This window comes from Drosophila subobscura, chromosome U (genome assembly GCF_008121235.1).
Source record: "Drosophila subobscura isolate 14011-0131.10 chromosome U, UCBerk_Dsub_1.0, whole genome shotgun sequence".
Classification (NCBI taxonomy): Eukaryota; Metazoa; Arthropoda; class Insecta; order Diptera; family Drosophilidae; genus Drosophila; species Drosophila subobscura.
In genome coordinates this window covers 24,951,834-24,963,540 of record NC_048534.1, presented here as the reverse complement: position 1 = coordinate 24,963,540, position 11,707 = coordinate 24,951,834, and the positions used below count along the sequence as shown (strand labels likewise).

General features: G+C 44.2%; 1 protein-coding gene across 3 annotated transcripts in view; it reads left to right on the top strand.

The window, feature by feature from the left end:
- The window catches only part of LOC117900400 (hemicentin-1), a 110,315-nt gene that overhangs the window by 780 nt on the left and 97,828 nt on the right, over positions 1-11,707 (top strand). The window lies entirely within an intron of this gene.

Below are 11,707 nucleotides of genomic sequence, written 5' to 3'. Positions count from 1 at the left end.
CAGCTCTAAAGTACATCATTTGGTGGTTTATTTTGCAACAATTTTACCTTTTTCACATAAATAAATGCAGCAGAAATATGTTACTTAAGAATGGATTATCGAAGTAGTAAGGTTGAAAATCTTCTTCCCTTTTTTCTTTCCCTTCAGAGTACCTCCAGAAATATTTCTATTCCAGTTCTCATATTATTCTTTGGAAAATGTTACCATAGTTTTCTCCTATAAATATCGAGTCCATGTACAATCTATATTAATAAGTATAGCAATAGTTCTGTCAAACCTTGAACTTAAGGCTGATTTATGTAGCCATGGGGGTGAGTTTTCTCTTAAAAGTTCCCCCAAACTTAGTGGAATTTTATTTATTCTGCTTTTTTTTTATTTCTGCTTCCTGCTTCAACTCATTTCGAGGCGTGTATGATTTCACTTCCTTTTTTAGTCTCTTGTTTACACAATTTCATTCCTCATTGGATACACTCTCTTTATTCCTCATTTTCCGTCTAGTTTTTCCTGCTCCTTCTACACATTGGATACGCTTATTTTTCACTGTCCTTTCCTCTTTTCTCTGCTCCTGCAGCAGTTCTTTGCCCCTCATTTCGTTCCTTAATATCGAGTACTTATCGTATTAGCTTCCTTAATTGGAATCACCTGCTACGTATCCGCATGCACCTGCTGCTGCCGACAAAGCATCAGCCGATTGCATCGTTTCCATAGCTCAGTGCTTTTTACTCCATCTCCCTTTGACTCTCTCTCTCTCCCTCCCTCTCTCCATCGACCACATACTGCGAAGATTGCATTCTCATTTGTACGGCTTCCTCCTCCCCCACACACTCTCCGCCATCTCGTTCACTCACTTTATCTCCCCCCTCTTGGCGTTTTTCATTTTTATGTGCGCTCTGGGAAATTTCACAATGCCACAAAAGGCGTTTACGTGTGGTACATTCAAGGGGCAGGGGCGCGAGCAGGGGATGTGGCAGTGGCTGGGGGAGTGACTGGGGGTGGGGATTCCCGTGACCATAAACAAAAGACAAAGGCGTTTGTCCCACCCACTCATCAGCGAACATCATGGACACATCCTATGGACAACCTGACAGCCCATGGAGTCATTCTCCACGCTCCCATCTCCAGCAAGGACTAACCAGGACAGCGCGTGGCCGCTTTACCCTGACCAAAAGTTTCCTTTTCTGTACTTCTTTTTTGTTCGGTTAACAATTCATTTCCGCGCTTTGGGCTTCATAAATTGCTTTTATTAGAGGCAAGCGCAACCGAAAAAAGTATACAAAAAAAATCTACACAGGCTAAAAAGTGGAAGGCGGCCAGGACCTGGGGGTAGGAAGGAATAAAGCGCATGCCTATATGGGGAAATAATAATATACTTCAAGTTTTTTGCATAACAAATAAAAACGAATCAAATTATGAGGGCGAAAAGGAGCGGGGGAGTGGCCGGGGTAGGAGCAGGGGCAGTAGCAGGAGTGGGAGCTGGCAGCGAGTCAGATATCATCTCCCAGACCCTGCGCCCTCGAGGCAGTGACAAGTTGTTAAGCTGCGGCTTGGGTCAGGGTCAGCTTTTTGGACCACGAACCGCGAGAGAGAGCTGAAAGTTGTTGACAGGCTGCCAGTACAGTTCTGGCGTCTGACGGTTCTGTCCAGCACGAAGCCGTTGCTGGCACGCAGGCAATAAAATTCAATATTTCATTAAAACGCACGTTACGCATACGCAGCGTGGCACAAGCCGGACACAAACGTCTGAGGCAGCGCAAATTGATCGATGAAGCAGCGCCGAAGTTTTGGATACACTTTTGTCGCTATTCCCACACGCTAATGAGTGGCAAACTTGTCGTAGAAATCTATTAGACTCTTCTGGCGAGTGTACAGCGAGCAAACCACAGACTGCGTGATATTGTTGTTGCTTTTATCACACGCACAGGGGGCCAACCCCGCACCGAACCATTCAAATCGGATTTCGTGTTATTAGCACTGACCCCGGTCCCTCCTCCTGCCACTCGTTGGACTCCCTCGTAGCTCCTGCCACTCGCTGAACTCCCTCGCTTTCTGCTGGACACTCTCTCCCTTTGACTGGCCTCTCCCTATCGCCACTCTGCGTTGAAGCATGTGGCAGACAGCGCCAAATGTCGTAGGCGGGCTCAGTCCGGAATGAAAGTACTCGAATTTCCCTTCCAAATTGAGTCATTTGGTCTTGGTCGCTGTGTCGCTTTAGATTTCTCACTGTGACATTCGCTTGTGTTTGATTTTGGTCCTTCTGGCTTTCGGATTTGCTCCTTTCAGCCTTTCGGCTGTGGCTGGTTGGTTGCCTGTTTGCTGGTTAAGGCGGCTGGCTGCGACGCTGACAGATTATTTGCTTTATTATTCATAAGAACTACGAGTACTTGCCACACTGCCACTGCCCCGCCTTGCCTCCTACTCTGCTCTGCGGGGTCATGTGGCGTTTGTAATTCTTGTGTGTGCTTCTGTGTGTTCATTTCAGTGGGTAACAAAGGGTAGATTGTTACGATGCCAACACAATAAACCCGGCAAGCACCCAGCATCGAGCAGCACAATCTAATGGAATTGCTATGGAATTGGATTGGCCGTGTAGGATGATGATTTGTCTGGCTCTCTGTGTGTCTCGTTTGTGGGTGCTTTATGTGTGTGTGCCTGGGTGTTGCCACTAGTTACAGATACGCCTCTTGGCTGCGGCTAATTGAATCTATAGTTGCCTGAATGCGGAATGTGGAATGCTGTATGCTGCATGGATTTCTGTTGCTGCTGCTGCTGCTTCTCTTAGGCATTTATGGTGGGGAAATGGTAGCGAAATTATGCCAAGTGTGTGCCTGGGAGATTGCTTAGTTTTTGGTACATTTGCTGTGGTTCTGGCAGTGGAAAAATGTTGCTAAAATATTCTAATTGTCACTTGGCCATGACTCAGACAATTACTCTATGAAGCTGCCTACTTTCTGGCATTTGTATGTGCTCTTAATTAATCTTATTATATTTGTCTGTGCACTAAAAATTCCACTTGTAGTGGTAAAAAATGGGTACACATTTTTATCTAACCTTTGTATATTTGGGACACCCAAAAAATCTCAATTTATTTCGTAGATATATTTATTTTTGAGAATTTGTTGTATACTTAAAATGTATCTAAGCATCAATTAAAGCTCTTTAAATGTCACTCTCTCTCCTCCAAAATCTTCTTTTAAGACCCTTCAATAATCGCCACCCAAAATGTCTTTAAACTCCAAGTGTAATTAACATAATCAAAGCTGGAGTGTGCGCCTTGCCCCCCGCCTAATGACCACCCAAAAGGCAGGCAAATGTAGCCCAAAAGTGTGCCTTTTACAGGGTGTTTTTCGTGCCCAAAGACCGCCCAGTCTTGCCTCTGCTAGTCTTGATTATAATGTAGGATTTATTAATTGCCTCCTGTGCTCGCCATTGTGCGTTGGCAGAAAGTAAATTAATTAGCAAATACTTGCTTTAATAATCATTTTAATGGAATTTGTAATTTAATGCGCCTTAACGGGAAGCCGAGTTTTATGTGTGGAGATTACGAAACGGAGCCCCAAGACCCCTCCATTTTATTGATTTTTCGCTCTGGGTACTTGCTCTACCTCTCTCGCTCTCTGTCACTCTGCCTCCCTCCCTCTCTCGTGGCCACTCTTTTGTGTGTTTTACTGTCTGAGAAGTCACCGCATTGACCAGACCACAATTTGTTTAAGCGGCTTTAAATATTTCAACATGCCAACTCGGGGCAATTGAGGCCCACCCGGAACAGTCAGTACCCCCAACCCCCTGGGGGTCACTCAACTTGCCGGACAGTCAATCACTTTATAGAACTTTGTTTTTATGGCCAACGACATTAATTGATGGCCGGCAGTAGGCTGTAGCCCGCTGCTACTATAAAAAATATCCATAAAAATGCGAAACGCAATTGAAATTTTTTGTTTTTTTACACGCATACATATAGAGCTGTGTGTGTGTGTGTGTGCCTTAACGATTTGATATGCTAAATAGCCGAAAAGTTGGCCATAAATTTGAGTTTAAAGCTTTCAATTATAAATGAGACGCTAAGCGGGGGGGAGCACCCCCTCCCCACCTCTCTCTGCAGATAAGTTTTCACCGTCTCTATATTTTCCAGCCAAATGCATTCACACACACACACACACACACACATACAGGTGCAAAAGTTCTATGCTCCGAAATTGCATAAATTTGCGGAAAAGCAAAGTGCAAAAGTGGCTTGGGCAGCGGGAGGAGAACTTTTCCCCGCTGATAAACGATGCAAATGCTGCTTAAAGACTTGTCATATCAGTGGCCCAGCCACCTCCTGCCCTGTGTGTGTATGTGTGTGTGCACCCGTGTGTGTGTGGCTGTGTGTGTGTTATCTTTTAATTAAACATGAAAGTGAGTTTGGCGAGCAAATTTGCTCAAACACACAGCAAACAGGAAACAAACAAACAAAACCGCCTGCGGCTAAGCACCGGGCCAAGCACACACAGCCAAAAAAAGAGAAAACCCAAAAGAAAACACCGCAAGAAAAGCCAAAAGCAGCTCAAAATAAAAAACAACTAAATACACACTCGATTCAAGGAAAGCTTAAACAAATGTTCCCTTCCAACTGGCAAGGTGAGTGTCAACGACTTGGTGCTGGCTGCTGCTTTTGACAGCGGGAAGAAGGCAGGAACGAGGGCAGGACTTCGGCAAGTTTTTAAGAGCAGTAAGTAGTGCACTTTGGAGGCTTAGAGAGCGACTGGAATTCGGTTGCAAAATGTACAGCAGTCGTAGCCACAGGAATGTAAGGAATATTAAAAATACCTTTGGCAAAGAATAAATTAAAGCAAGAATTCGCATGACTAGATACGAAATTTTTGCTGTATCTTTTCTGTTTTAGGCACAACTTTTGCATGCAATTGTTGCTCAATGTAAAGTAATTTTTAGAGATTAATTTGTAGACTAGTTCGGCATAATTTTTGACAGTATTTAAAGCACCTCCAAACGCTTAGAAAATCCTACAAAACCCTGGCTAAAAATGAGCTGGAGCACAGTTTTTAGTTGGACAGTATTTATGTCGACTTTGAGGCAATTTATTTGGTACTTCTTTTAAAGAGAAAAGTCCCAGAAATCTGACTCAAGTGTTAAGGAAAATATTTCTAAAATATTTATAATAATTATGATGAGCAAAACTTACCAGTAGCTGCTTTGAGCTGAGTGGAGCTGAAAAGAAATAGATCGAAAGATAAATAAATTAGCTCAATGCAGCGCTAATTAATCTTAATAAAATGATTAAAAAAAATAAACTATAATAATACATAAAATACATCATCAAATAAAATTGTATACTTTTTTCAATTTTTTGAAGAACATTTTATCGCATTCTTTGCTACACAAACTTCAGTGTTTTTTTTGTCGACCAAAACCTCTGTTATTTTCCTTGCATAAAATGGAAGACTCAATCAGTAGTCAGCTAATGCTCTGCTTGCTCTTAAAGCTCCTCCTCCTATCTTTATCTCCAACAATTATCTGTTTACACAGTCGACAAAAATCCCCAAAAACTGGCGAGACCTAGCGTAAGCCAGCTTTAAGGGCAACGCATACAAGTCGTTGGCAGACATAAGTTCTGAATGTACGCCCCATAAGTCCAGGACATACAAACATGTCAACCAAGCACTAAACCACATTAAGCAGAGACAGAAGCAGCGGAGAGACAGTAACGGCAGAGAGACAGTCGCTATATGTCTGCCTTATGCCACGCCACAAAGCTTCTCATCCTCCCGCAACTCCTCCCGCTTCTGTACTGCCCTTAAAATAAAAAATAGGGCGGTGGAAGTTTTTCTTGTAGCAACGTTTTAAGCGCCGCTCTCTGGCAAAACTCAAATATCAAGCGCTCGGATAACATGGGAAAACTGTGGGAAAACTGTGGGAAAACTGGCAGCAGCAGCAGAAACGCAGACGGCAGGCAGTCAGGAAAGGGATGTGTGACAAGACAATGGCATTAGTTGCATAGAGGTAATTCCATGGCGCCTCTTCCCCCTCTCCATTTCTCGCCATAAGTTATGAAAGTTATTCCAAAATTTATAAGATTTTCCACCTGACAGACGCGAAATGACATCAGTTGCATACAGAGCACGTCGTGGGGCAATGGCGAAACCGGCAATAAAAACGTGGCAAAGGTCCTAAAAACAAACAGCGTACGCATATCTAATTGAAGCTGAAAACAGCCGCAAAAGGATCTGCTCCATAAGTGGGGGACATGGGAATGGGACTGGGAACGGTGCAGAATTTTACACAGACACTTAAACAGCAAGAAGAAGGGTGTGCGGGGCGGAAATCAAAGAAGGCAAAGAACAAACCGCAGACACAATCACAAGAAAATGTCCTTTGGGTGTAGAATCGATTAAGGCTGAGCAGAGGCGAGAGAGTGCGGGAAGGAGGTGGAGCGGAGCGTCAGGAGTGGCAATGCCAAACGGAAGTCAATCAGTAGACGACAGCGAACAGCGAACAGACATCTGGGGAATTACACATGCTCAATGCTCAATGCTCCAATCCTCAATGCTCAATGCTCCATTCTCAGTGCTCGATTCTCAATTCTCAATGCTCTGGCATGGCAATTGCTTTGCTAATAAGCCAGCTACCTACCAGCTACCAGGTAACAGCATAAAAAGTGAGAGGGAGAGCGAGAGAAAAAGAAGAAGCTTAAGATGCTTTGGTGCCGCTGTACCATGGCATTAATACGCAACAAGAAAGAGGGGAGAGGAGTGTGAGGGCAGACTGGGGAACGTGCGGACGTGTGGAGTACCCTTGAAGCGAAGAAATATATTTATTATAAATAGATAAATATTCGTTGACTATTAGAGTTATTACTATTGGACTGCTCATGGGGTAATAATAAATTATGCATTCATGGAAATAACATTAAAAGCTAAATATTTATATATTTCATGTTCGTTCGCTCTGTAAAAATCTATATCTGAGTGTAGCAAATTTAAGCAAACTTCTGATTGAATTTTGGATTGGTTTGCGTATTCGATCCACCTGATTCTTGTCAGCTAAGTAGATAATTGTTTTTAATTTGTTTCTTGAAAGTTTTATTGGAATTTCTGGCTACAATTACTTGGTGTTTTGATGTTTAAATTGTAATTATCATTCCCACCCAATATGTTGAATGAAATATTTTAAAATTTTAGTCACTAAAGGAAAGACTTTCAACTCTTCTAACCAGCTTGATGAAGGGACAACGAGGAGTATATATTTGTATGCCATATCCCCTCGAAATCCCAGCATCCCCGTCTCGATACCCCACAAAACTACCAGGTACATGGTATAATAAGAACGGATGTGTTTGGCATTAGCAAAAGGGAATTCCCTCATGTTTGCTCTGATGACGGGGATACAGCGAGAAAGACAGCGATAGGGGCGATACACGAAGAGAGGAAGAAAGAAACGGAGGATACGGAGGAGCAAAATGGATGGAGATAGAGGAAGTGGAGTAGAGTGGGCCATGGGGTATGGGCATGGTTGGTTTACTGTAATTGCACGACAAAGTAAGCGCGTAACTGCATATTTTTATATATCACTCAGAGACGTTGGTGGCGACGACAGGAGCGGCGGGGCTGGGTACATCAGCGTTGACAATGTTGGAAGATTGCAGGAAAGGGAGTCGAAGAATGGAGTGGAGTACACAGCGCGGGAGCTGGGAGGGGGAGAGAGAATGAATTAAAATAAATTAAAGCATGCTTTCAGGCGCCGCGCGCACATGTAAATAATGCAACGCAATTTTTCTCACGCAGCGCCAGCCAGGCAGCGAGAATGAGAGACACTGGCAGGGAGAGAGAGACATCCGGAATAAGAGACAGTGCAGCCATGGAGAGAGACAGTGTCAGCGAGAAAGAGGTACAGTTCCAGAGGGAGACAGCGAGAAAGAGGTACAGTGCCAGCGAGAAGGAGACAAGCGAGCAAGAGACAGCTCGAAGGAGAGACACAGTGCCAGCGAGAGAACCCGACCCTCTGCCAGCGGGGCATTGAGTAGAAGACAGCGCCGACACTGTGCAAAAGATCCGACAATGAGTTCGCACCACCCTCCGCACTCTCAGTCTCCTCCGCGGCCTGCCTTTTGGCACACTGATTGATAAGTGTGTCCTCGACGTCGGAGGATCTTATCCGCTCAAGGTGTTGAATCATTTAAGATGCCGCCTTGATTGCGCGCCGCGGATGAAGGATGCCGCTGTAGGGAAGGAAGGGAAAGGCAAGGGCAAGAGCCGCTTCTTCGTGCACCCCTAGAAAGCACTCGAATTATTATGGCTGCTGCTTGTGGCATTCCATTCCGCACCCAAGGCGTTCCGCTACGTTACGTTGCTGGCCCCTCCACAGGCAAATCAATTAGATACATGAGAATCTGTGAAATGCCTGAAGCGGCGAGTGGGAATGGCTCTTGGGCTCTTGATTAAAGTGCATGCCCCACCCGAAGGGAGACGGGAAATGTATGCGCAGCAGCAGAGAATGCAATTATGCAGGGAATTTACAATGCAAAGCCCAAAGATCGGGTGGGGATGAGCAAAGGTTGGAGCTGAGCTCAGGGAAGCTTCATAATTCGCTCGCTAAAAATTTATGAAATTTATTTTAGTATGAAAAAGTTAGAAAATGCGCTCTGAAACCATCCTTAAAGCTCTTTCTTGAACATCTTCTAACTACCTGCCATTTGTTCTTTAGTCTTTCGCTTAAAAATACCTTTCCCAGCTCATCTAACGGCTAAAAATACATCACTAAACCCCATTTAAGATATAAAACTTGCACCTTTGACTCTCTTTTTCTTTTTCGAGCTAACCAGTAGACATTTCAAATAGATTGGTTTGGCTTTATGACCTCTACACTCACTCTTCCCCCTTTTCAGCACGAATACTCGCAGAAATATCATTTATTCTCATGGCACAGATACGAGTGAGGGGAGAGCACACACACATATATACGCATATATCAGCCAAAACAAAACACTCAACACACATAAATTATGTGGCGAAAAACTATTGCCAAAGTACAAAGAGAAGAGCAAAGCAAAACCCGCACCCAGTGGCACTGGCACTGGCACCTTGGTTACCTTTTGTCCGCTCTCATTCTTTCTGGCAGCAGTTCGTGTGGCAAATTTCTCTGTGGGTTGCTTCCCTCCCCTGACAACTGTCAACTCTCTGTACACTTGGCCATGTCTTAGTTACGCATTCAGCCACTGGGCAACCGGCAACCGGCAACCAGCAGCTTGTTAATCCACATACAAATATTGCGCATACGGCACGTGGGTAGAGAAGAAGAAACTGAAAAACTATGTGCTAGAAAAATGGTTAAAACTAGGTGAGACCTCAGCCCCCAGCCAGCCCAGCTCCCTGACTACTTTTTGCTTTTGTTTTACCCTCCCCCCGAATGTGTGTGTGTGTGTGTGTGTGTCTGTTTGTGTTTCCCCTGTTGTTTTATTAACCCAATAACTAAACACCGAGTGCGGCTCCATGCACCCACTCACTCCCCTCCTGCTGGCTGTCTTGTGCCACACCCACACCGCCCAAAAGCCTAAGGCGAAACTTTAAGAGAGAGAGAGAGAGAGTACAGGGTATGTTATGGCTGTAGATGGTACCCTCTAAGCAGGGGATTTATTACGAGGATTCGGATTTGATGCTATAAATTAAGTACTAATTAATACATTAATTATCCGCTTTAATTAATGTGCTTATTATTTGATTTATTAAATTATTATTTGAAATTGACTTTGATTGCAATTTCGATTGATTTGACTTTTGATACAAAAATTAGAGCACAGAATGGTGAAGAAATGCATCAAATATTAGACGTATATCCTCTCAAAGAGCAGAGCTTCGCATTCGTTACTGAATGTCAATAACTGTACTTTATTTATTAAGTATCAAGTGATGAGAGAAATCATTTATCAAACCAAATTATTACTTTTCAAACCAAATTATTACTTTTTAAGTTATTATTTAATCGATGTTGAAGAGGTAGAAATATTAGCTCATTTTTCTTAACTATTTCCCTAAAATATAAATTAAAATTGTGACTCTCTCAGACTACAGCGAAATTGTCATTTCCCTTCTTATTTTACACACAAATAAACGAAACAAATGCTACACAATATGCCCATTGTGCGAGCCCCGAGTAGCCCTGGGTATCAAAGTGACTGGAATGCGGGTCGCTTGTCTTTGCTCAGCTTTGCTTTGCTTTGTGTGCTCCACTTGTCAGGTGCAGCCAAAACCCTCCCGTACCCCAAAATCGCAACTTGGCAGCCCAACTGCAACACCGTCCCCACAGTCTGCCTGTGCCTGTGCCACTCGTCGTACTTATCTAACACCTTTGACTCCATTATGCCCCGCCGTGGCAGCTGCTTATCTGTCATGGCAACCCATCAGTGCATAACTTGTCGGGATTTTAATTAGCCCCAACAGCAGGAGCAGCAGGACAGAGGAGGAACGGCAGCAGGAGCATCTGCAACAGGAGCTGCCTCTGCTACTGTCATGTCCAGCGTCCATCGTATCCCTTGTAGCATGTCCTTGCTTCACGCCGTTTGCCTGCTCGTTGGTTTGGCAAAACGTTTTGGTCCTCCTGCTGCTGTTCCAGCTCCTCCTACTCCTACTCCTGCTGCTGCACAACCCTGACACGCGCTTGTCGCTCATTATCCTTTATGAATTTTTCATAAATGCACGGCTTCTGCGCTGCCAAAAAGGAAGGAAATGGCAGCCGGCAGAGCGCAGAGCGCAGGGAGTTGCCAAAGAAAACTTCCACCAATTGAATTTTTCTTTCCAGTAGCCCTTTTTTTTCTGGTGGATAATTTCTTAAACACGTGCCCGGCAAGCTAATGCCACAAGAGGCAGCACTGGCAGCCACCGCAACCCAAATTAGATTTAGCTTCCCCCGCGCCAAAAGAAACTCCATTGAAGTGTGGCTACCAGAAAAGGGGAGCAAACCAAGCGCCTTAACCTTAGCTTTTGCTTGGAAGCTTCCTCGGGGCTGCTGCCACGTGGCGCAGTGCATTTTTTATTACAAATTCGCACTTCTCTCGCCTTCGTTTCTTAGGTGTTTGCCTGAGGGCTAAGGGAATTCCCCTGTTTTTTTTTGATTTGTTGCCAGGTGTTGCCACTGCGCTTTTGCTGGTTTGTCTTTTGTCGCATTTTGGTTGCTGATTGTTTTTTTTTCTTCTTAGCTCTGGGGAGACCTTGGCTGGGGTATATTTGCTTTGTTTCTAGAGTTCTTTGTGTGCTTAAAATATCAAATAAAAGTACAGCATTTCAATGCTTAAAATTCCACGAAAAACCCTTCAAGAACAGCAATTTATTCAGCTCATATCTACCCGAAGCCATCAGCTAATGGCAAGCCTTGACCTTCTTAATTTGGTTTTGTTTCCTTTCTTTGCCATTCCCCACCTTTCCAGGGTATCGCTGAGTGGCCATCTCTCTCTCTCTCTCACTCGCTCTGCTATCTCCAAGGACTCGCTGCAGCAGAGCAGCTGTCTCTTCCCTCTGTGCATAATTTCTTTTCTGTGCAAATTGCTGCCGCTTAGTCGTAGCATTTTCTTTACCTATCTCGTTGCTCGCTTTTCAATTTTCCAGAGGAGAGAGAGAGTGGGAGTTTGTCTCCCTGTTTGCCCCATGGCACCTCCATTGCAATTGTCTCGTCGTTTTTTGTTGTGTTGTAAGTTGCAGCTAAATCTGTGGCAACTTCTTCA